A 22,123-nucleotide genomic window follows, 5' to 3' on the forward strand; every position below is an offset into this window, starting at 1 on the left:
CAGCCCCACACCTCCCTCTGCTGCTGGGTACAGGGCTGCAAAGCATCCCGGTCGTGCTAAATATTTCTCAGGTGGAAATTAAGGGCTGGGCCAGATGCTTCATTCTGCAAAGAATGAATTAAAAAAGTTCCCTTAGGATGGGATTTGGGTTGGCATTTGGATTTCTAGAATGTGTAAGGCTGGAAGGGACCTTTGAAGGCCATCTAGTCCCACCCCCTGTAGTGAGCAGGGACATCTTCACTAGAGCAGGTTGCTCAGAGCCCCATCAAGCCTGACCTTGAATGTCTCCAGGGATGGGGCCTCCACCACCTCTCTGGGCAACCTGGGCCAGGGATCCACCACCCTCAGAGGGAAGAACTTCTTCCTAATGCCCAGCCTAAATCTCCCCTTTTCCAGTTTAACCCATCCTCCCTCGTCCTGTCGCTCCATGTCCTCAGGAACAGTTCTTCCCCAGCTTCCTACAGGCACCTTTCAGGGACTGGAAGGGGCTCTAAGGTCACCCCAGAGCCTTCTCTTCTCCAAGTGATTTATTCTTGGTTATCCCCCTCACAGCCTTGCCCCTCCATAGGTAGATGTGGGGACATGATTTGGTATAAATCCCTCTCAGAGCTTTTCCCCTACGTTACCATGAGCTCTGCCACAGGACTGGAATAATTTGTCTCCTTGACAGCAAAAGGACACGCTCCTGAGTGAAAGAAACAGAGGCTCTATTTAAAATGGCAGTGGATTTTTTTGGGGGGGAGGAAAGAGGGGTAATGGGGGGGTTGAAAATCTATAGCGCTGCGCTAATGGGTTCTGCTTGGCCGCAGCCCCCACCCGGCTGTGGGTAGGACATCACGGTTATTCCAAGGAGGAGAAGAGGGAAACAACGATGACAATGACAATATATTGACCATGGAATATATCCCACCCCCCCCCACACCACCTCCCCATCCCCAGGGAGCGAACATCAACCAGCCCACACTGTTTGAGATGGGCAGGCCAAAATGGCACGTGTTGGGGACTGCATTAGGACATCGCCAAACCGCTCTGTGCTCCTCTGAGGGGGGATTCTGGGGGCTTGATTTGTTGGGTTTGTGAAGTGGGTGGGGTTTTTTTTGGTTTTTTTTTTAATCTTCTTTTGGCTAGATGGAATAAATTTGGGATGCACTGGGTGGGAACGGTCACCTGAGGAGCCAGGAGGTTATTCCCAGCAGGTGAAGCTGTGCAGCTGGTAGAGGGAAGAGGATGCAAGGTGGGAACAGGCTAGGCCCTGTATCAAATCATGGAATTCCTCACATTTTCCACAGCCATTGGGTGCTGCTCAGTAAAAGTGAGAGAATTTGGAGCATCCAGTTTGTTCTTCCTCCAGCAGGGCTCTGTCTGTGCTTCACCCTGGGGGGCGGGGGGGCAGGAGGGACTGGGAGGGTCAGTACAGCAAGAAGCTGTCATGGAGTGGTTGCTTGATGCCTGCGAGAGCTTCATGAGAAGCAAAATCCTTCACACAGCAACGAGCGTTGGGAGAGACCAAGGAGGGGGAGTGGGAACGTACCCGCTGGGTGAAGACCCATGGGAATTGAATTCTCTACCTCCCAGGCACCGGTGCTTTCCCAAAACACTCCCTTCCTGCCCTAAAACTAGGGTGAGGTGATGCCCCCACCTCGTACCCATGTGTGGTCTGTCCCTCCTAAAAGGTTTCATATGAATTTTCCACCCCCAGACCTTGTGGGAAAAATGAAAAAGCTGGCTTGAGTTCCTGGGGAAAGGCCCTTCTCCCCTCCCCAGGCTGTGGGGGGGGGCCAGTGGCCACCTCCTCCCAGTTACCAGGATGGGGTGGCTGCCCCCCATGAATGTGGGGAAAAGGGTTTTGGCAGGGAAGTGGGGATGGGAGGAGTGGGTAACACCCTGGTCTGCGCCCCACTGCTGGAGTCGGGGGGCAGGGAAGGCTTTTGGAGGGGGACGCACCACACAACGGGCTGCTGGTGGGAAAGGGGGCAAGAGGCTGGTGTGAGGCTGGTTTGCATCTAGGGAAGAATAACCCCAGATACCAGTATGGGTTGGGGACTGGCCTGTTGGGGAGCTGCGAAGGGGAGAGGGACCTGGGGGTCTGGGGGGACAGTAGGATGACTGTAACCAGTGAGAAGACTGATGGCATCCTGGGCTGTATGAGAAGGGGGGTGGTTAGTAGGTCAAGAGAGGTCCTGCTCCCCCTCTGCTCTGCCCTGGTGAGACCCCACCTGGAATACTGGGTCCAGTTCTGGGCCCCTCAGCTCAAGAAGGACACAGAACTCCTTGGAAGAGCCCAGTGCAGGGACACCAAGGTGATGGAGGGAGTGGAACCCCTTCCTGATGAGGAGACGCTGAGGGAGCTGGGCCTCTTGAGCCTGGAGAAGAGGAGACTGAGGGGTGACCTCATCAATGTCTATCAATATGTAAAGGGTGAGAGTCAGGAGGCTGGAGCCAGGCTCTTCTCAGGGATGGCAGCGACAGGACAAGGGGCAGCGGGTGCAGCTGGAGCAGAGGAAGTTCCATGGGAATGTCAGGAGGAACTTTGTCCCTGTGAGGGTGCCAGAGCCCTGGGCCAGGCTGCCTAGAGAGGCTGGGGAGTCTCCTTCTCTGGAGACATTCAAACGCACCGGGATGTGGTTCCTGTGGGATTCAGTCTGGGGAATCCTGCTCTGGCTGGGGGTTGGACTAGACAGCCTTTCCAGGTTCCTTCCAGACCCCTGACGCTCTGGGATTCTCTGAGGGGAAAGGGGCGGGCTGAGGAACGGGCGGGAGGCCGGTTCGGGGTGTGCGGGGAAGCAACGGGGCGAGAGGCCGCTGTGAGGCGAAGGAACGGGCCGAGACCGCGGCACGAGGAGGAGGAGGAGGCCGGCGGGCGGGCCAAGGCCAGGCCCCGGGGCTCTCCCCTCCTCTCCTGCTCCGCGGTGTGAGGAAGCCCCGCCTCGGCCCCGCCTCGGCCCCGCCTCGGCCCCGCCTCGGCCCCGCCAGACTGCAACTCCCGCCGCGCCCCGCGGCACCGCTACTCCCGCCGCACTACAACTCCCGTCGGGCCTCGCTGCCTCACCCACCCCCCCTCCCCTCACGGCTCCGCCGCACTACATCTCCCAGCAGGCCCCGCGCCGGTACTACACCTCCCGACATGCCCCGTGCCCGCCCGGGCCCGCTCTTCCCTCCTCTCCCTCCTCAAGGACTACTCTACCCGGCGTGCCCCACGGCGTGCGGCAGGCGCCTGGCCACGGCGGCGGGGCGCGGGGCGCGCCGGGAGCAGTAGTCCTCGCGGTGCCTGTAACGGTCCCACTGGTGGTACTCCCCCCCCCCCCACCCCCCGCCACCTCCTCCGCCCCCCCCCTCCGCCCGCCCGCCCGCCGCCGCCGCCCCCTCCCCCACCGGCTGGCGGCTGCGGGCAGAGGCAGGAGCCGCCGAGCAGGCAGCGGGAGGAGGGGGAGCGCGCTGCCGCCGCCGTGCCGGCAGAGGGGACGCCGCCGCCGCCCGAGCAGCCGCAGGTGAGGAGCGGGGACGACGGGCGGGGGGGAAGCGACACCCCGGAGGGCGACCGGCTGGAGGCGCGGGGGGGGGGGACGCGGGTGACAGCGGGCGGGGGGTTTGACTGCGAGTCCCCCCCCCCTCCCCTCAGGGACACGGCCGGGCCCGGCGATGGCGGTGGGGAGGGCGGGAGTGTTTTGGGGGGGGGCGAGCATCCTCCCGGCGCTGCGTGGCCCCATCGCGAGCGAGGGGCACGCGTGGCAGGAGCGGAGCCGCCTTGGTGGGAAGGGGAGACCACCGCCTTCCCCCCGCAGCCTGCGGTGTCCCTGTGTCTCCCCACCCCGCCTCGGAGCCTGGTGGGTGTCGTGTCCCCCCCCCCCTCCCTGCCAAACCTCGGTGGCGGGATTTGCCTTCATCCCCGCGGGCTCGGCGCTTGATGGGGGGGACACGGTGGTACCCTGGGAGCGGGGGGCGGGGGGGGGGGGAGGGTCATCCCTAGTCTCGATGCGCTGGGAACGGGGACATCCCGCCCAGGAGCCACCCCCCCCCCCGGGGGTGGGGGGGCGTTGTGGGGGGGCGAAGCCAAGTTTCTCCTCCTCATCTTCGCTTGGAAGAGGAGAACCGGAGCCACTGGGCTCCAGTGGGCGATTCTCTCCTGCGTGGCCACCCCTCAGCCCTCAGGTGATGTGGGGTTGGGGGATGCAGCGTTACCCCCCCCCCGCTCCCAACCACGGGGGACACCCCCATCTTCGTGGCCGTACCCACCGGGAGTCATCGGGGACACGTGGGGACGATGGCGGTGGTGGCGGCGGCAGCGATATTGGGGACATTAACGAGCCCGCCACCAACTTTATGGGATGTGAGAGTCCGAGTTGCGCCCGTCTCCCTCCCTGTCCCGATGAGGAGGGTAAGGGGGCGGTGAGCGGGTGTTTGAAAATGGCCCAGGTTTGATGGGGGATGTCAGCAGCGCAACCTGGGAGCGCGAGGTTGGGAGATGGAAGGCGGCGTTCTGGGTTTTTATCCTCTTTGGGATGGTGTATTCTATTCAGGGTTGGGGCTTTTTAAATGGGGGGGGGAAGCTGGTTTCCATTAATCATATTTTTTAATCCAGTTTCAACTGCCTGGATGCTCTGTTATCGGTGTCGTGGTGTTTTTTGAGGGGGGTGGGGGGTAACGAAGTCCATCGCTACGCTGCGGGTTAATAATGCCGAAAAGGTGCTTGAGCTCCAGCCCTTTATAGAAAGCAGGGGCTCCTTGAGGTATGGAAACGAAAGAAATACTCATTATCCCCCCAAAATCCACCCCAAAACAAAAAAAAGGGTTGGATTTTGAGCCAGATTTAAAATTTTGGGGGGGGGGGGGGGTGTGTGTTCTTTCCCTTGCCCCCCCCCTCCCCCCTTTGCCTTTCCCCCACACCGTGATGATGAGCTTTCAGGTTTATTATGGCTTGTGTTTCCATAGCCTGAATTTCCTTCCAGAGGCATTCACAGAGCGCTGGGTACTGTCAACCACAGGAAAAATGAGCAGGTTGAGGTTGGGTTGGTGGGTTTTCCAACCCCCCCCCCCATCCTTCTCTCCTGGACAAAGGCATCTTGTACTAACCAGAAAGAACCCCCAAGTGATTCTATTTGTGTTTTAATCAAAAAAAAAAAAAGATGATTTAAGATGCTAGGGGAGTGTTGATTCTCTCTGGTAAATAGAGATGGAGGAAGGGGTGTGTGTGTGGGGGGGTTTGGAGGGGGTGTTCGTTTTTTTTTCAAGGAATGTGGATGATGGAAACATCTTTAGGGAAACATTTGGCTGGACTTGATTGCATCAAGCGGGGTTATTTCATGAGATGTTAACTGTGAAGTGGTTGTTGATTAGAACATGTTGAGGAGCATGGAAAGAAAAAGGAAATTAGTACTCAGAGCCCAAAGGTGTAATTCCCACTCCCACCCCCTCCCCTCCCCATTTCTTTTGGATTTGGATTTTGAATTTTAACTCTTTCATGGATTCTCTTGACCTTTATGGTTGAGTACATACCTCCTCCTTTCCTCCCCCCTGCTCCTCAAACCAACAACTGAATATTTATTCCCTCTGGATGTTGTGTGCTCATTCCAAGGACCCAGAGCAGTTAGGAAACCTATTTTTTGGGGATGAAATACCTATTAAATCTGGTTAACTTTTGCCCTGGAAGTTACAAATATCGCCTCAGTGCCTTGTGCATCTCAAGTTTTTGGTTTGTTTGGGGTTTTTTTGGGGGTTTTTTTAGCCAAACTAAATGTTGACATGTTTCAGAGTGGATTTCTCTCTGCCAAAGGGTACGCTTGTAGCAGCCCATCCTTTTAATGCACGTGTGCAAAGTATCCCAGGTACTGTTGTTCTGATGGATGGGGCTTTTTTTCCTTTAATATATACTCTTTGGTTGATATAAGCTCTCTGTTTTTGGTGAAGACCCCCCTTTTTTTTTCAGAGGAGTGGATGTATAACCCTTCTGCTTTAGGAACAAAGGGATCGGAAGCGAAACGATTGCGTGCTGTGAAGGTGTTGGGGAATATTGCTTGGAAATATTGCTTGGAGCCAGAAACTGGAATGTTTTGCATCAAAATGAACATGAAATAACGATGGAATATGGCTCTGTAGGGAAGATATACTGTAGAGGACCTTTCCACCTCCCAGGCACATCTAGGTGATAAGTCTGCATTGCAGTAGGTGAATTATTTAGGGATTTTTATACCCCCTCTTTGCAGTTCTCCCCCCCTTTATATCAGTAACAAGCTGCATGGATAATGGGGAAAACCAGGAGAGAAAGGTGAGGCTGCTCTTGGTGCTCCCGAAATCACATCCCAGGGCAAGTGAAACGTCTTCTTCTGTACCTCAGCTGAAAGCATGATTAAAATGAGAATGAAATCCAGTTGAAATTTAATTATCCCATCGGTCTAGAGGAGATTGGGAACCTGGGTTTGGAGGTGGAGGTGCAAATGCAGCTGCTTCAGGCAAAGGAAGAGTGTTTAATCCAGGTTGGCATCGTTTTTCCAGTGATTGGTGCTGATCTGGATCTGCCACTCTGGAAGTGGGACATTGGAGGCTGGGTTGGAGCTCCCAGATCGCCAAGTCCAACCTGCAACTGTGGCACAAACATAGTTCCATCTTGTTTTAAACCCTGGGTGGTTTTTTTGGATTGTGGCCTCCGTATTTCCGACCTTTATCCTCCCGGTAGTTCGAAACCTCCACGTTTCCACTCAGGAACTCAGCCCATTTCCAGCTCCGGAGCGGTCGGTAGCAGCTGATGAGGCTTTCAAAAGGGAAATACAACTTTTATATCTTCCTTTCTGAGCTCACTCTTCCCTTCAGCCCAGATTATGATCTTCATTTGTCTTCCAGTCGTGCCTTTTGGGCTCGATGGTATCTGCAGAGGCCCCCCATTTCCCCTTCCGCAGCGCGAGTGCTCCGTGTACTTTCTGTTTCCTTTGCAATCCATAAAAGCCTCTCCTTAAATCACAGTGTTTCTAACTGCACCTTTCACCCCGAATTACCTCCCCATGCTCAGCTGTGGCTTCTCCTTGGGAAGCTGTGGATGATTGAGCCCCCTCTGCTCTGCCCTGGTCAGGCCCCACCTGGAGTGTTGTGTCCAGTTCTGGGCTCCCTGGGATAAAAGGGACAGGGATCCCCTGGAGAGAGTCCAGAGGAGGGACACGGAGATGATGAAAGGCCTGGAGCATCTCCCCTGTGAGGAAAGGCTGAGTGAGCTGGGACTGTTCAGCCTGGAGAAAAGCAGACTAAGGGGGGACCTTATTAATGTTTATAAATATCTTAAGTATGGGATGCAGGGGGAAATGCCCAGCCCCTTTTCAGCGGTCTGTGGAGACAGGACAAGGGGCAATGGCTGCAAGTTGGAGCACAGGAAGTTCCGCACCAACATGTGGAAGAACTTTTACACAGTGAGGGTGACAGAGCCCTGGGACAGGCTGCCCAGGGGGATGTGAAGTCTCCTTCTCTGGAGATACTCAAGACCCATCTGGACCATCTTGAACACCCCCGGGGATGGAGCACCCACCCCCTCTCTGGGCAGCCCGTTCCAGCCCCTCACCACTCTCTCTGGAAAGAACTTCCCCCTAATATCTAATTTAACCCTTCCCACCTTTAGCTTTAATCAGGACTTACCAATTTGCATTTGAAATCAGGGAAAAAGCCCACTGGTTTCATAGTTTGGAACAACAATGTAAAGCGCAACGAGAACACTCTTCTCATCCAATCATTCTGGATCAAATACAGGTATAGACTGAACATGATGCCTCAGAGATTTTAAGGAGCAAAAATTGAGCCTCATTGATTTGAGAGTTCACAGTACATTAAGAAACAATCCCAACGTGAGATAGCTACAAACCTCTTCCTTTGGACCCAGCTTCTTGGGGATGGGGGTGTTGAGCTTGGAGAAGAGGAGGCTGAGGGGAGACCTTCTCAGCGCCTCCACTGACCTGCCAGGAGGGTGCAGAGAGGTGGGTGATGGTCTCTTCAGCCAGGGGACAGGAGATGGGACAAGGGGAAATGGGCTCAAGCTGCACCAGGGCAGGGTCAGCTCAGATGGGAGGGAAAAGTTCTTCCCTGGCAGAGTTGTGGGGCTGTGGAACAGGCTGCCCAGGGAGGGGGCTGAGTCCCTGGTCCTGGGTGTGTTTAACAGATGAGTAGATGAGGTACTGAGAGATCTGGGTCAGCATAGGACAGGAATGGTTGGACCTGATGATCTCAAAGGTCTTTTCCAAGCTGGTCATTCTGTGATTCCATATGATAACTTTCTTAATAGGAAGATGAACACTGAAGTCTATTTTTATGCTGAATGTTTTCTGCTGCCTTTGTCTTAGGAAGGGTCAGAGATTTGGGAGGATTATTGACGACGAGCTTCAGAATATTTTATAGGAGAAAAAGGACTAAACTGGCAAGAAAAGAATAGATGCCATCACGCCTGCTAGGCATGTCTAATTCTTTGATAAAATGGATAAAGATCGCAGGCTGCAGCAGAAGTTACAATAGACCATAACATCTCGAGTTCAGAAGGGTTGGTTTGGGTTTTTATTTTCCTCCTTGCTTCTAATTTGCTGTTGAACTTAATCAGAAAGATCTGGCCATGTATGGCATCAGATTCTTCAATTTATCCATCAGAAATTATAGCACAGCATTTGAGCTGTTCTTTTCCGTGGCATTAGATACCCAACTCTCTAAATTTGATAACATGTGGATTTTATCATTTCCATATTGGAAATACATCCTGAAGAGGAGGAAGGAGCTTTGAGTGCAGTCTGCTTATTCACCGTTCTCCTTTCAGTTCTTCATACTTTAAGAGCACTTGGCCCCAACTGAAGGAAGGGCTGCATCAAAAGAAGTGTGGCCAGCAAATTGAGAGAGGTGATTTTGCCTTCCTGTTCTGCTCTGGGGAGACCTCACCTGCAGTGCTGTGTCCAGCTCTGGAGCCCTCAGCACAAGAAGGACATGGACCTGTTGGAGCAGGTCCAGAGGAGGCCACAAAAATGGTCCAAGGGCTGGAGCAACTCTGCTGTGAAGCCAGGCTGAGAGAGTTGGGCTGGGTCAGCCTGGAGAAGAGAAGGCTCTGGGGGGACCTTAGAGCCCCTTCCAGTCCCTGAAAGGTGCCTGTAAGAAGCTGGGGAAGAACTGTTCCCCAGGGCATGGAGCGACAGGATGAGGGGTGATGGGTTAAACTGGAAAAGGGAGATTTAGGTTGGGTATCAGGAAAAAGTTCTTCCCTCTGAGGGTGGTGGATCCCTGGCCCAGGTTGCCCAGAGAGGTAGTGGAGGCCCCATCCCTGGAGACATTCAGGGTCAGGCTTGCTGGGGCTCTGAGCGACCTGCTGTAGTGAAGATGTCCCTGCTCACTGCAGGGGGTGGGACTAGATGGCCTTCAAAGGTCCCTTCCACATCTGATGATTCCACGATTCTATGACGTCTCCAAGGATGTTTGATGGTCTTCTGTCATTTAGGTGGACAAAGTAAGATCACTTACTACAACTGCTGATGATTTTTCAAGCAAGATGACTGTAGTGTCTACGCAGACAGGCAGGCTCTAAGGAGTTGTCCCCCTCGAAAAGCATTTGGAATTAAGCTGTGAGTATTTAAGGTGCAATTATGTTGGAATAGGTCCCCATGTGAACATTTATTCTGTAGTAGTTTATCTTGCAAATAATTTTCTGCATTTCCCTCTCCTGTCACGACTTAATGAGACATTTAATGGCTTTTACAAGTAAAATACGGTGTTTCCCAGGTTTTCTAGGTTCAACGTTGTGTGGTGGAGGCAGCTGGTATAAGGTTTCCATTTGGCATTGTGGTTGTTTGGAGGAGGAGATCAGGCTTGTCTTATGTGTGCCCTACTCTTCTCCTGAAGTGGCCAGTGCCATGTTCAAAGGGTGGTCACTTGGCCATGAGAACAGGGTCACTTCCAAGCTCTCCAGCCAGTCATCCCTGCTCTTACTGCGATGCAGTGAGAGCTGAAACCAATGCAAGGAGAGTTGGTTAAAGCTCAACTTTGCACTTGATTTGACATATCTTCAGAATTTTTGAAGCATTAAAACTCAGAGCCATCAATTTGGGAAATTATTTATTGTCCTTATACTGCCAACATCCAAATCCCAGCTTCTGAGTGAGGCAGGGAGCTGAGTCTTCTGAACATGGACTGATTTCATTTGGAAGCTCAAGAAAATACACCTTTTGCTAAGAAAGAGGGTGACCTCCCCACCTCCACTAACCAGACAGGAGGGTGCAGAGAGGTGGGCGATGGGCTCTTCAGCCAGGGCACAGGAGATGGGACAAGAGGACTCTATGATCTTCAAAGGTCTCTTCCAACCTTGTTGTTCTGTGAAATAGGCTCAAGCTGCACCAGGACAGGGTCAGCTCAGATGGGAGGGAAAAGCTCTTCCCTGAGAGAGTTGTGGGGCTGTGGAACAGGCAGCCGAGGGAGGGGGCTGAGTCCCCACCCCTGGGTGTGTTTAACAGATGGGGAGATGAGGTACTGAGAGATCTGGGTCAGCATAGGACAGGACTCCCTGAGCTGAAAGGGCTTTTCCAACCTTGTGATTCTGGGATTCTGTGAATTTTTTTCACTGTCTGTGTATAACACACACACAGAGAAATCAAAGTTCTAGAGAAGACACTTGATTTGGGTTGGCTGCTTTTGTGGTAGTAGATTTAACATTGGTGGACTAAACAGATAAATGTGGTATCACATCTATTATCATCTGAGTTTTAACTTTTCTTTCTTGATACCCAGTGTTTGTTTTTACCTGTGTGTTTGTCCATGTTACCATCAAGAAATCAGATCTAACAGCACTAGGCTTCCTGAAATGTTGTTGGAGTGTTTTACAGCAGGTTGGTCTTGTCTAGAGTTTTCACTGGTTTGTCAATCAGAGCCCTCGGTTTGTGTTACAAGCAGCTTCTGAAGAAAAGGCCCAAACCCTTCAGTGTTCTTGGTTGCTTCTAGTCCCTGAGAGGTTCCTGTAGGAAAGCTGAGGAAGAACTGTTCCCCAGGGCATGGAGCGATAGGACGAGGGGTGATGGGTTAAACTGGAAAAGGGGAGATTTAGGCTGGGTATTAGGAAGAAGTTCTTCCCTCTGAGGGTGGTGGATCCCTGGCCCAGGTTGCCCAGAGAAGTGGTGGAGGCCCCATCCCTGGAGACATTCAAGGTCAGGCTTGATGGGGCTCTGAGCAACCTGCTCTAGTGAAGATGTCCCTGCTCACTGCAGGGTGGGACTAGATGCCTTCAAAGGTCCCTTCCCACCTTGCACAGTCAGTGATTCTGTGATTTTATGCCATTTAGCAAAATGTCCAGCACAAATCATGTTGTCCTCTCCATCTTGTCTACAACACTACTGTGAAGGTCCATGACCCCTTTCCTTTCTGATGCATTGTCTGTCAGTGACCTGTATTTGTAGAACTGTTAAAATTGCTTCTGTGCAAGATTCTTGGAAGGTCTTTGCAGACCTCTTGCATCCTGGCTTGCAAGATGTTTGTGTGTAGATATGCTCTCTCTCCTTCCACCATGGAAGAGCAGAATCTGGGGGATTTCTTGCTGACACCGCACAGATTTTCTGTGGAAAAGGAGCCTAACGGGTGTTTATTTTGGGCTACTGTTTACCTTCTATCAGGACAGTCAGTGTTAGTTTGAAGATCTCAAGTCTGCCATTACTCTTGATATAATTTCAGCAATTAATCACCCTGTCTGATTAAAAAATTGAGGTCTAGTTTGAATTAGTTTTCAACTCTTCCTTCAAAAAGCCTTTTCTTGGCTAAATTAAAGGGTCCTTTCACACCCAATAACTTCTGTTGTTGTAGGGAACTCATGATTCTGTAACCAAGTGGTCTTTTCAGACTTTATTATGGGTATGTTGAAACAGGTGGCTTTGAGCTGGGAAGTGTTGGGCAGTTTCTGCCCTGGTGGTACCTCAGGTTGTTTTCAAGGTCTCTGGCTTTCAGAATTTCTTTGCCTTGCATTTGGTTGTATTGAAATCTACTTTGAGAGACCTTTGCAGTCCCAGTTGGTGTGTATCCTCAGCCTGTCCTCTGCCTCTGCCGTCCAGAGCACCATTCACCAATCTTACCTGTAATTATCATAGAATCGCAGAACGCTTTGGGTTGGAGGGGACTTCAAAACCCATCTAGTTCCAACCCCCTGCCATGGGCAGGGACACCCTCACCAGGCCAGGGTGCCCCCAAAGCCCCATCCAACCTGGCCTTGAACACCTCCAGGGATGGGGCTTCCACAGCCTCTGTGGGCACCCTGTGCCAGGGCCTCACCACTCTCAGAGTAAAGAATTTCTTCCCAATGTCTAACTAAACCCTGCCCTCTTTCAGCTAGGAGCCATCACCCCTTGTCCTGTTCCTGCACTCCCTGGTGACCACCCCCTCTCCCACTTTCCAGTAGGACATCTTCAAGGATTGGTGGGCTGCAATTAGGTCTCCCTGGAGCCTTCTCTTCTCCAGTCTGACCCAGCCCAACTCTCTCAGCCTGGTTTCACAGCAGAGGTGCTCCAGCCCCTGATCCTCTTCATGGCCTCCTTGGGACTTGCTCCAACAGCTCCATGTCTTTCCTGTCCTGGGGACCCCAGAGCTGGAGGCAGCACTGCAGGGGGGTCTCACGAGAGCAGAGGGTCAGAATCCCCCCTCCAGACCTGCTGACCACGCTGTTCTTGATGCAGTCCAGGACAGGGTTGGCTTTCTGAGCTGCCAGTGCACACTGCTGGCTCATGTTGAGCTTGTCACCGATCAGCACCCCAAAGTCCTTCTTAGGACTTATAAATTATATTTGTGAATCTATTGCTGACCTCTTGAATTGTACCGGGCTCTGCATCAGGCCCAGCAGAACCCTACCACCGCTGGCTTTGTTACGGATGATTCTCCATGCATGACTGCTTTTAGTGATCTGTCAGTTGGCCAACTCTGAATCTGTTTAGTGTGTCTGTTGACATGGTGTTGTGGTAATTTTTTAATCAGCACGTCATGCTCAATGGAAGCTTGCCTGTTACGTTGCAGCAGTTACCTTAGAATCTCATCTAAGAATGAAATCAGCTTTGTTTTTCCATAACACCGAGTTGATTGTCATTAATTTTCTTCCTGTCCTTTTGAAGTCCACATCAAGTCTGATCCCATGTTCCTCAGCTTTGTTCAGAGCTGATGTCTGGCTAAGTGATTGATAGTTTCTGGAATCATTTATTTTTTGCCCCCTCCTGATGTCATGTTGAACATGTTTGTCTTCCAAATTTTCTCCTGTGTTCCAAAAAAAATATTGAAATGGAACTCTCATGGTCTGAGAAAATGAAGGACTCTTTGAAGACCCTCAGGTTCAATAACCTGCTCTTCCAAGGCAGCTTTCCTTACTGAAAGAACTGGTAGAGAGGTCAGGAGAGTCTCCAGTCCGTTCCCTTCCTTGAGCCAAGATAATGTGTCTCTAGAGCATCCCTGACAAATACATTTCCAATTTTTCCTTAAAGTCTTCCAGTGTAGGTAGCTGGTAGGGAGTGCTTCACCAATTTAGTTAAACTATTTTCCATTTATGGCAAACTAAGATATTTTCCTTCACTCCAGAGGATGTGCACAATAACCCATCCCCACATCCTGGTAGATGACAGGTTGGCCATGAGCCAGCAGTGCTCTGGTTGCTAAGGGAGTCAATGGCATCCTGGGGGGCATCAAGAGGAGTGTGTCCAGCAGGTCAAAGGAGGTGATCCTCTGCCTCTACTCTGCCCTGGTCAGGCCCCACCTGGAGTGTTGTGTCCAGTTCTGGACTCCCTGGCATAAAAGGGACAGGGATCTCCTGGAAAGAGTCCAGAGGAGGGACATGGAGATGATGAAAGGTCTGGAGCATCTCCCCTGTGAGGAAAGGCTGAGTGAGCTGGGGCTGTTCAGCCTGGAGAAAAGCAGACTAAGGGGGGACCTTATTAATGTTTATAAACATCTTAAGTATGGGATGCAGGGGGAAGTAGCCAGCCCCTTTTCAGTGGTCTGTGTTGACAGGACAAGGGGCAATGGCTGCAAGTTAGAGTATAGGAAGTTCCACACCAACGTGTGGAAGAACTTTTATGCAGTGAGGGTGAGGGAGCCCTGGGACAGGCTGCCCAGGGAGGTGTGAAGTCTCCTTCTCTGGAGATATTCCAGACCCGTCTGGACACCTATCTGTGCAATATTAGCTGGGGACCCTGCTTTGGCAGGGGGTTTGGACCTGATGATCTCTTGAGGTCCCTTCCAACCCCTACGATTCTGTGATCTCCGCTGTCACTGATGGGACTGTGTTCCATTCTCCTTCACTTTTCTTTCCTCCAGGCTGAACAATGACCTTTAATCCGTTCCTGGGGATCGTATCCTTTCCAAACCACTTTATTATTTTTACAGCTTCCCACAGTATTCAGCTGTATTTACTTCCCTCTCTACATGGACTTGACAATCCCTGGCTTTGTCAATGCTGTAGAAAACCAAGCGATGCTCTTTTCCACGTGATGATCTATAAAAACAATCAGAAATGTCTTTTTTTTCATTGTACTGTTGACTGACATTCATTTCGGATCTGACTGACATTCATTTCTGATCCAGTATAACCTCTAGGTTTGTTTTCCCTTATCCAGCAGTCTAGCTACTCGTTCTTTGCTTTCACAGCATCCCCCCTACCCTGCTCTTGCACTTGTCTTTATTGAGTTTTGCCAGGCTATTTTAGTTCAATACAATGTGGTCTTGATGTGTCCGTGTTGTATCAGCTTTTTCTCTTTATCATAGAATCATAGGCTGGTCTGGGTTGGATGGGACCCCAAGGATTATAGAGTTCCAACCCCCCTGACACAGGCAGGGCCACCAACTTCCAGCCCTGGATCTACACAAGGTTGGCCAGGCCCCCATCCAACCTGGCCTCGAGCACCCCCAGGGACGGGGTCTTTATCCTGTAGCTACTTTTATATTGGTTCTTTAACAATTTTCTTACTCTTCCCAGTGATTGCAAGGGGAGTTGAAGCTCTTCATTTGCTTTCAAAGCTTTTCCAAAGTCTGTACCTATTTCCTTTCTCATGCCACTGCTTTAGCCAGCAGTGTGCCCTGGTGGCTAAGAGAGCCAGTGGGATCCTGGGGTGCCTCAGGAGCAGCATTGCCAGCAGGTTGAAGGAGGGTATCCTCCCCCTCTGCTTTGCCCTGGTCAGGCCCCACCTGGAGTGTTGTGTCCAGTTCTGGGCTCCCTGGGATAAAAGGAACAGGGATCTCCTGGAGAGAATCCAGTGGAGGGACATGGAGATGATGAAAGGCCTGGAGCATCTCCCCTGTGAGGAAAGGCTGAGTGACCTGGGACTGTTCAGCCTGGAGAAAAGAAGCCTGAGAGGGGATCTGATCAATGGTTATCAATATCTGAAGGGTGGGACACAGGGGGACATGGCCAGCCTCTTCTCAGTGGCTGTGGGGACAGGACAAGGGGCGATGGCCTCAAGTTGGAGCACAGGGAGTTCCACACCAATCTGGGGAAGAGCTTCTTCCCGGTGAGGGTGAGGGAGCCCTGGGACAGGCTGCCCAGGGGGGTGTGGAGTCTCCTTCTCTGGAGATATTCCAGCCCCGTCTGGACACTGACCTGTGTGACCTGTCCTAGGGAGCTGCTTTGGCAGGGGCGTTGGACCTGATGGGCTCTGGTGGTTCCTTCCTACCCCTACAATTCCGTGACTCTGTAAAAAGCACTTTGATACTTTGCAAGTGAATATAAGTGGATCATCTATATGCAAATTCCTTTATTTTTCCTTGGTGAAGTTACATTCTTGAAAAATCAACATCTCCAGTGATTCCTGTTTTGGTTACGTTGATGTTTCAGGAAGATGGCAGCTGAAAAAGCACAAACATCACACAAGGAAAAATCAATTATTTAAATCAAGGCGTTCCGCAGTCGTGATTGAATTATGAGACTTGGATGTATTTAAATGCAGGTCTGTTCCTTTTCTCTGCTGTCAAGTCTTCCAGTCCAGTGGTTACTGCAGCTTTATTGGTTGTAATGAGGTCCAAAATAGTTACTTTAAGCTATAAATTGTCACCTAACGTTTTGGGAAACTAATCCCCTGTAATTACATGCTGCCTGAGATGTTCTGTACCCCTCTGTTCGCCTCTGTAACCCCACATCTTTCCACACAACGTCTTTATGTGCCTATGGAGTCACAGAATCACACGGTTGGAAAAGACCGTTAAGATCATTGAGTCCAACTGTTCTTGTCCTGTGCTAAACCATCACCTTGGTGATTCCCAGAACCTCCTGTGCTTCACCCATTAACAGCACACTGAGTTACTGCTGAGTTGCTCTGGAAATTCAGTTCTTCCACAGTCCTGAGACCTGTCAGAGAGAATCATAGAGTCACAGACTGGTCTGGGTTGGAAGGGACCCCAAGGATCACAGAGTTCCAACCCCCCTGCCACAGGCAGGGCCACCAACCTCCAGGCCTGGAGCTACACAAAGTTGCCCAGGGCCCCATCCAACCTGGCCTTGAACACCTCCGGGGATGGGGCACCCACCCCGTCTCTGGGCAGCCTGTTCCAGCAAACAGGTGAGCCTTTTCCCACCCCCCCACCCTCCAGCTTTTTATAGGGGTATGCTGCAGCCCTCGCTCCCCTTTCATACCTGAACACTGTCAAATTAAGGAGTTTAAAGCTCATCCCTCCAGATAGCATTTCTTTTCCTATTGCTGGTCAGGGTTTGATTTATTCTTGGTTGTTATTCAGACTGCTCACATCCAGAGATAGTGATAGAAAATTCATTCTCTTTATGGACGCTCTTGTCTGACTTTGAACCTCCTTTGCCCTTCTCAGTGTCCTTCTCTTGTGTTTAGCTTATTCCTTTCCTGGATGCATCAGCAGTTTCATCTGGGAAGGTGTCTTATTAGTTGGAAAGATGCTGGCTCTGCAATCCATGATCTCTCTGTTCCCTGCAATATCGTTCAATCACTCAAATCCAAATGTTCTCAATCAGTCGTGCCGCCTCGTTCGGTTCCCTGACCTTTTCTCCTGCTCTCCTTTGCCTTCTGTTGCACCTGGTACAGGATGAGTGTTTTAGCTTGGGGATCAACAACCTGTGGGTGCCCAGTGAAGGGGGTGCAGGGCTAACAGCACCCATGTTTTCAAGCACTCATTTGCAAGAGCTGGTGGTTTGTAATTTCTGACTCTTCCTGAGTTTTCCACTCAGGAAAAGCCACTGTCTTGTGTAGAAACCAGATCACAGACTCACAGAATCATAGGGGTAGGAAGGGAGCTCCAGAGCCCATCGGGTCCAACCCCCCTGCCAAAGCAGCTCCCTAGGACAGGTCACACGGGTCGGCGTCCAGATGGGGCTGGAATATCTCCAGAGAAGGAGACTGCACACCCCCCTGGGCAGCCTGTCCCAGGGCTCCCTCACCCTCACCAGGAAGAAGTTCTTCCCCAGATTGGTGCAGAACTTCCTGTGCTCCAACTTGAGGCCATCGCCCCTTGTCCTGTCCCCACAGACACTGAGAAGAGTCTGGCCATGTCCCCCTGTGTCCCACCCTTCAGATATTGATACCCATTGATCAGATCCCCTCTCAGGCTTCTTTTCTCCAGGCTGAACAGCCCCAGCTCACTCAGCCCTTCCTCATAGGGGAGATGCTTCAGGCCTTTCATCATCTCCATGTCCCTCCTCTGGACTCTCTCCAGGAGATCCCTGTCTCTTTTATGCCAGGGAGCCCAGAACTGGACACAACACTCCAGGTGGGGCTGGCCTCCTGTCCCAGGGCTCCATCACCATTACCGTGAAGAAGTTCTTCCACATTGCTGCAGATTCCTTATGACATAAAATACAACAGATACCATTGACTGGCTGATTCCTGCCTGTTTGAGAAGCAGCATCTACTGAGCACCCTGCTCAATTTTTTCTTGGCTCACTCCAGTCGCCGCATGGGGAAGAAAACGCCTGGCGTGGCACCGTGCGACAAATGCCAAAATCTTGATTTAGACTTTCCTGTTCAGGTCTTTTCCGGGATCCCTGAGATCTTTTCTCATCTGCTTTGTTCCAGCTGATGCTGAGCTGCTGCTCCTGCTATGCACAGCTACTTCTTTTTGACCAGAGTAATTAGCCAGCGTTTGTGATCGTTGGTTGAAAGAGGGAATCAATGACAGCCAGGTATTTCTTGGAGGCAACGTGCTGATTCATGGAGCATTGTTTGTAGATGCTGTTTTTTCCAAACACTGTCTGAAAGCAAACAGCAGGACACCGTTTTCCCCTGTATTCCAAGGTCATATTTTCCTGTCCACACACACACATATGCGCAGAGTTTGTCTGTGACTTACACCATGGGTGTTCCTCTGGCTGCCCTTGGCTTTGTCATGCTTTCCTGATGCTCCTCGCTGACATAAAAAAGAGGGGTCTTCTGGAGTGAGTCCAGTGGAGGGCTATGAAGATGATGAAAAGCCTGGAGCATCTCCCCTCCGAGGAAAGGCTGAGTGAGCTGGGGCTGTTCAGCCTTGAGAAAAGAAGCCTGAGAGGGGATCTGATCAATGGGTATCAATATCTGAAGGGTGGGACACAGGGGGACATGGCCAGCCTCTTCTCAGTGTCTGTGGGGACAGGACAAGGGGCAATGGCCTCAAGTTGGAGCACAGGGAGTTCCACACCAATCTGGGGAAGAACTTCTTCCTGGTGAGGGTGAGGGAGCCCTGGGACAGGCTGCCCAGGGGGGTGTGGAGTCTCCTTCTCTGGAGATATTCCAGCCCCATCTGGATGCCGACCTGTGCAACCTGTCCTAGGGACCCTGCTCTGGCCTCCTCTTCTCCAGCCTGAACAACCCCAGAGCCTTCAGCCTCTCCTCGTAAGAGTTCCCCTCCAGACCCTTCCCCATTCTCACTGCCCTCCTCTGGTCACTCTCCAATGGTTTTTTGTCCCTCTTGTCCTGTGACACCCAAACCTGCCCCCAGGACTGGAGGTGAGGCTGTCCCAGTGCAGGGCAGAGTGGGACAATCCCCTCCCTGGACCGGCCGTGCCGAGCTTGATGTGCCCCAGGATGCAGTTGGCCTCCTGGCTGCCTGGGCATGCTCATGGGTAACTTGTTGCTGACCCCCAAACTCCTCTCAGCAAGAGGGTCTCCAGACCCTTCCCCATCCTTGCTGCCCTCCTCTGGACACTTTCTGATAGTTTCCTCTCCCTCTTGTACTTCTCCCCCTTCTCCAGCGCTTAAGGGTATTCCAAGATTGTTGCTCCCATGGATTGGTGACCCTGCCTGGTTGGGTTCCTCCACAGTGCCCAATCTGGAGTTTGTTTTTTTCCTTTAAGTTTTATAAAGATTTCTAAATGGCTTCAAATTATTCCGCTTCCATGGAAATGGCTCTTGTGGAAAGCACCTAACATGGGTGCTGCAGAGACTATTAAGTGCCTGTACTCATTTCAGTTTACAATTCTGCCTGGTGCCTTTGATCTGTGAAACTCTTGATTTGAATCTTATCTCCTTGGGAGACCTCTTTCCGCAGGACTGTGCTGGCAGTCAGGATTAGCTGGGCTTTACTTCGTTAGCAATCTTGTTTTTGAATCTGAGAGGACTTCAGCGGAGTTTTCTCCTGGGGCTGGAGGAAGGAGGGGGGGGGAATGATTCTGGAATATGTTTTTCTCAGTGTTATCAGGATTTTCTGGCTATTGAGATAAGCTGCAGGGCTTATGGATCATGGAGGGTTTTTTTTTTCCTGTATTGGCAACTGGAGGAAGCTGTACCTGTCTTCTGTCACAGAAAGCTCATGGAGTCCAACCATTCACAGAATCACAAGGTTGGAAAAGACCTTTAAGATCATCAAGTCCAACCATTCCTGTCCTGTGCTGACCCAGATCTCTCAGTACCTCATCTCCCTGTCTGTTAAACACACCCAGGGGCGGGAACTCCCTCGGCAGCCTGTTCCACAGCCCCACAACTCTTTCAGGGAGGAACTTTTCCCTCAAATCTGAGCTGACTCTGCCCTGGTGCAGCTTGAGCCCATTTCCCCTTGTCCCATCTCCTGTCTCCTGGCTGAAGAGACCATCGCCCACCTCTCTGCACCCTCCTGTCAGGTCTTTGGAGGCGCTGAGAAGGTCTCCCCTCAGCCTCCTCTTCTCCAGGCTCAACACCCCCAGCTCCCTCAGCTGCTCCTCACAGGATTTGCCCTCCAGCCCCTTCCCAGCCTGGTTGCCCTTCTCTGGACACAGTCCAGGACCTCAGTGTCCTTCTTATGGTGAGGAGCCTAGAACTGGACCCAGCACTCAAGGTGCAGCCTCACCAATGCCCAGTCCAGGGGCACAATCCCCTTCCCAGACCTGCTGGCCACACTGTGTCTGACACAAGCCATTGGCCTTCCTGGCCACCCGGGCACACTGCTGGCTCACATTCAGTCGGCAGTGACCCAACACCCCCAGGTCTTTCTCTGCCTGGTCATTTAGGATTCATCTGACCTTCCTGTGATTTTGCCTTTTTATTGTTATTTCGTGTTTCTCCCTTTCTACGTGTGCTTATCCTAACCAAAACAGACTGGGAACAACACTGTGGAAAAGTAGGTGATTCTTGTTATTGAAGTTCTGATTTAAAAGTAAAAGAACATTGGAAAATCATAAGGACTGATGATGTCAATACATGTTTTCTGAAGCTTGGGTTTTCCAAACTGTTTCGCTGGTGGAGTTAATAAATATGAACTTTGCCAGACATCTGATCTTGGGGTTCTCAAGAAGTTGGGCGCTGGCACAGGCTCCCCAGGGAAGGGGTCACAGCCCCGAGCTGGGCTGAGGGCAAGAAGCATCTGGCCGATGCGCTCAGTGCCCTGCGCTGACTTGGCTGGGCCTGTGTGGAGCCAGGGGTTGGACTCGATGGGCCTTACGGGTCCCTTCCAGCTTAGAAGGTTCTGTGTAACCTCTGCAGCAGTAATTTCCACCTGAAGTCTTAACTATAAATTCTTGTGGATGCTAAACCAACCCTGTTGATTACAGAAGGTAAAACCCGCCCAAACTCTATGATACTGCAGTGCAAGATAAACTTGAAGACAAAAGGGACCCTGTGCTGCCATCTGCATCTGGGTCTCAGCAGAAGAAGAATCGTGATTTCTATTTCATGACTGCAAATTCCTGAAGTGCTGGCACCCAAATCCAGAAATCCTGATGCTGTTCTTTGAAGGCAAGAAGGTTTGTGTGGGTGTCTGGTGGTATTTTTAGTTCCTTTGCCTGATACAGCACATACCCGCTCTGAGCTGAGGCTGTTCCTTGCCTCCTGATGTGAAATCTAGCATGTGCTGAAGGCTCTCCTGATACCCAAGTACCAGGAGATACTATTTTGATGAAGTAGCATTTAGATCGTGTGCTAAAAATTCCTGAAGTAGTTTTATGGCTTCCTTCTTGGACCTTCCGAATGACTTACAAACTATAGTTGTTGTAACAGTTCTTTGGAGGTAGAGAAGTTGGTTTCCCATCTTTAAAATGTGCATCACGTGGCCTGGGAGACTGGTTTTGTTGCTGGTTTAAGTGGGTGCGAGTCCTTGGTGCTGCCAGAGATGCAGTTCTGCCCTCCCTCCTGCCCTGCTCTTTAGCATGCCTTGTGCTGAAGGCATTGTTTCATAGGATACTGATGGGACCAGTAGACCAATACTTTCTGGTTGGAGCTGCCCAATTATGTTTCCATCTGGTGTGAAACTGTATTTGGGAACACATGACCGAGGAGAAGGGATGGAAGGTGAGACCTTGTCTCCTGGTAACACCATGAGTTTGTTGACTTGAGTGACCTTAAATTTGGCTTCAGAAACTGAAACAGCACCCTCAGGGTGTACTTCTATGATGTGTTTGAGCTCAGGGGTTGGACTTGATGGTCATTGTGGGTCCCTTCCAGCTCAGGTGGTTCTGGGATTCCATGATTCTATTGCTTAATGTTTTGTGGTTTGGAAATACTCTTGTGGTGTGAGAACAGCATTGTGCCTCTGATCAAGGAAGCAAGAAAAATACAGGGCTGCTGCAAGAAACGGGGCTTAAACCTCTGACCAGCTTCCCATCTCTCTTCTGTCTCCTGATCTGCTTGGATCTGAGAAAGGGTCCAACTTCCTCTCTTCTGACTCCTTGCTGCCCGTCACTCGTTAGCGATCCTGTAACTCTGTGTGTTGGCAACAATGGTGATATAATGGGATTGCACATTATCAATGTCATTTTGATTGGTTGAGGTGT

Source organism: Gallinula chloropus (genome assembly GCF_964237585.1).
Source record: "Gallinula chloropus genome assembly, chromosome: 1".
Lineage (NCBI taxonomy): Eukaryota > Metazoa > Chordata > Aves > Gruiformes > Rallidae > Gallinula > Gallinula chloropus.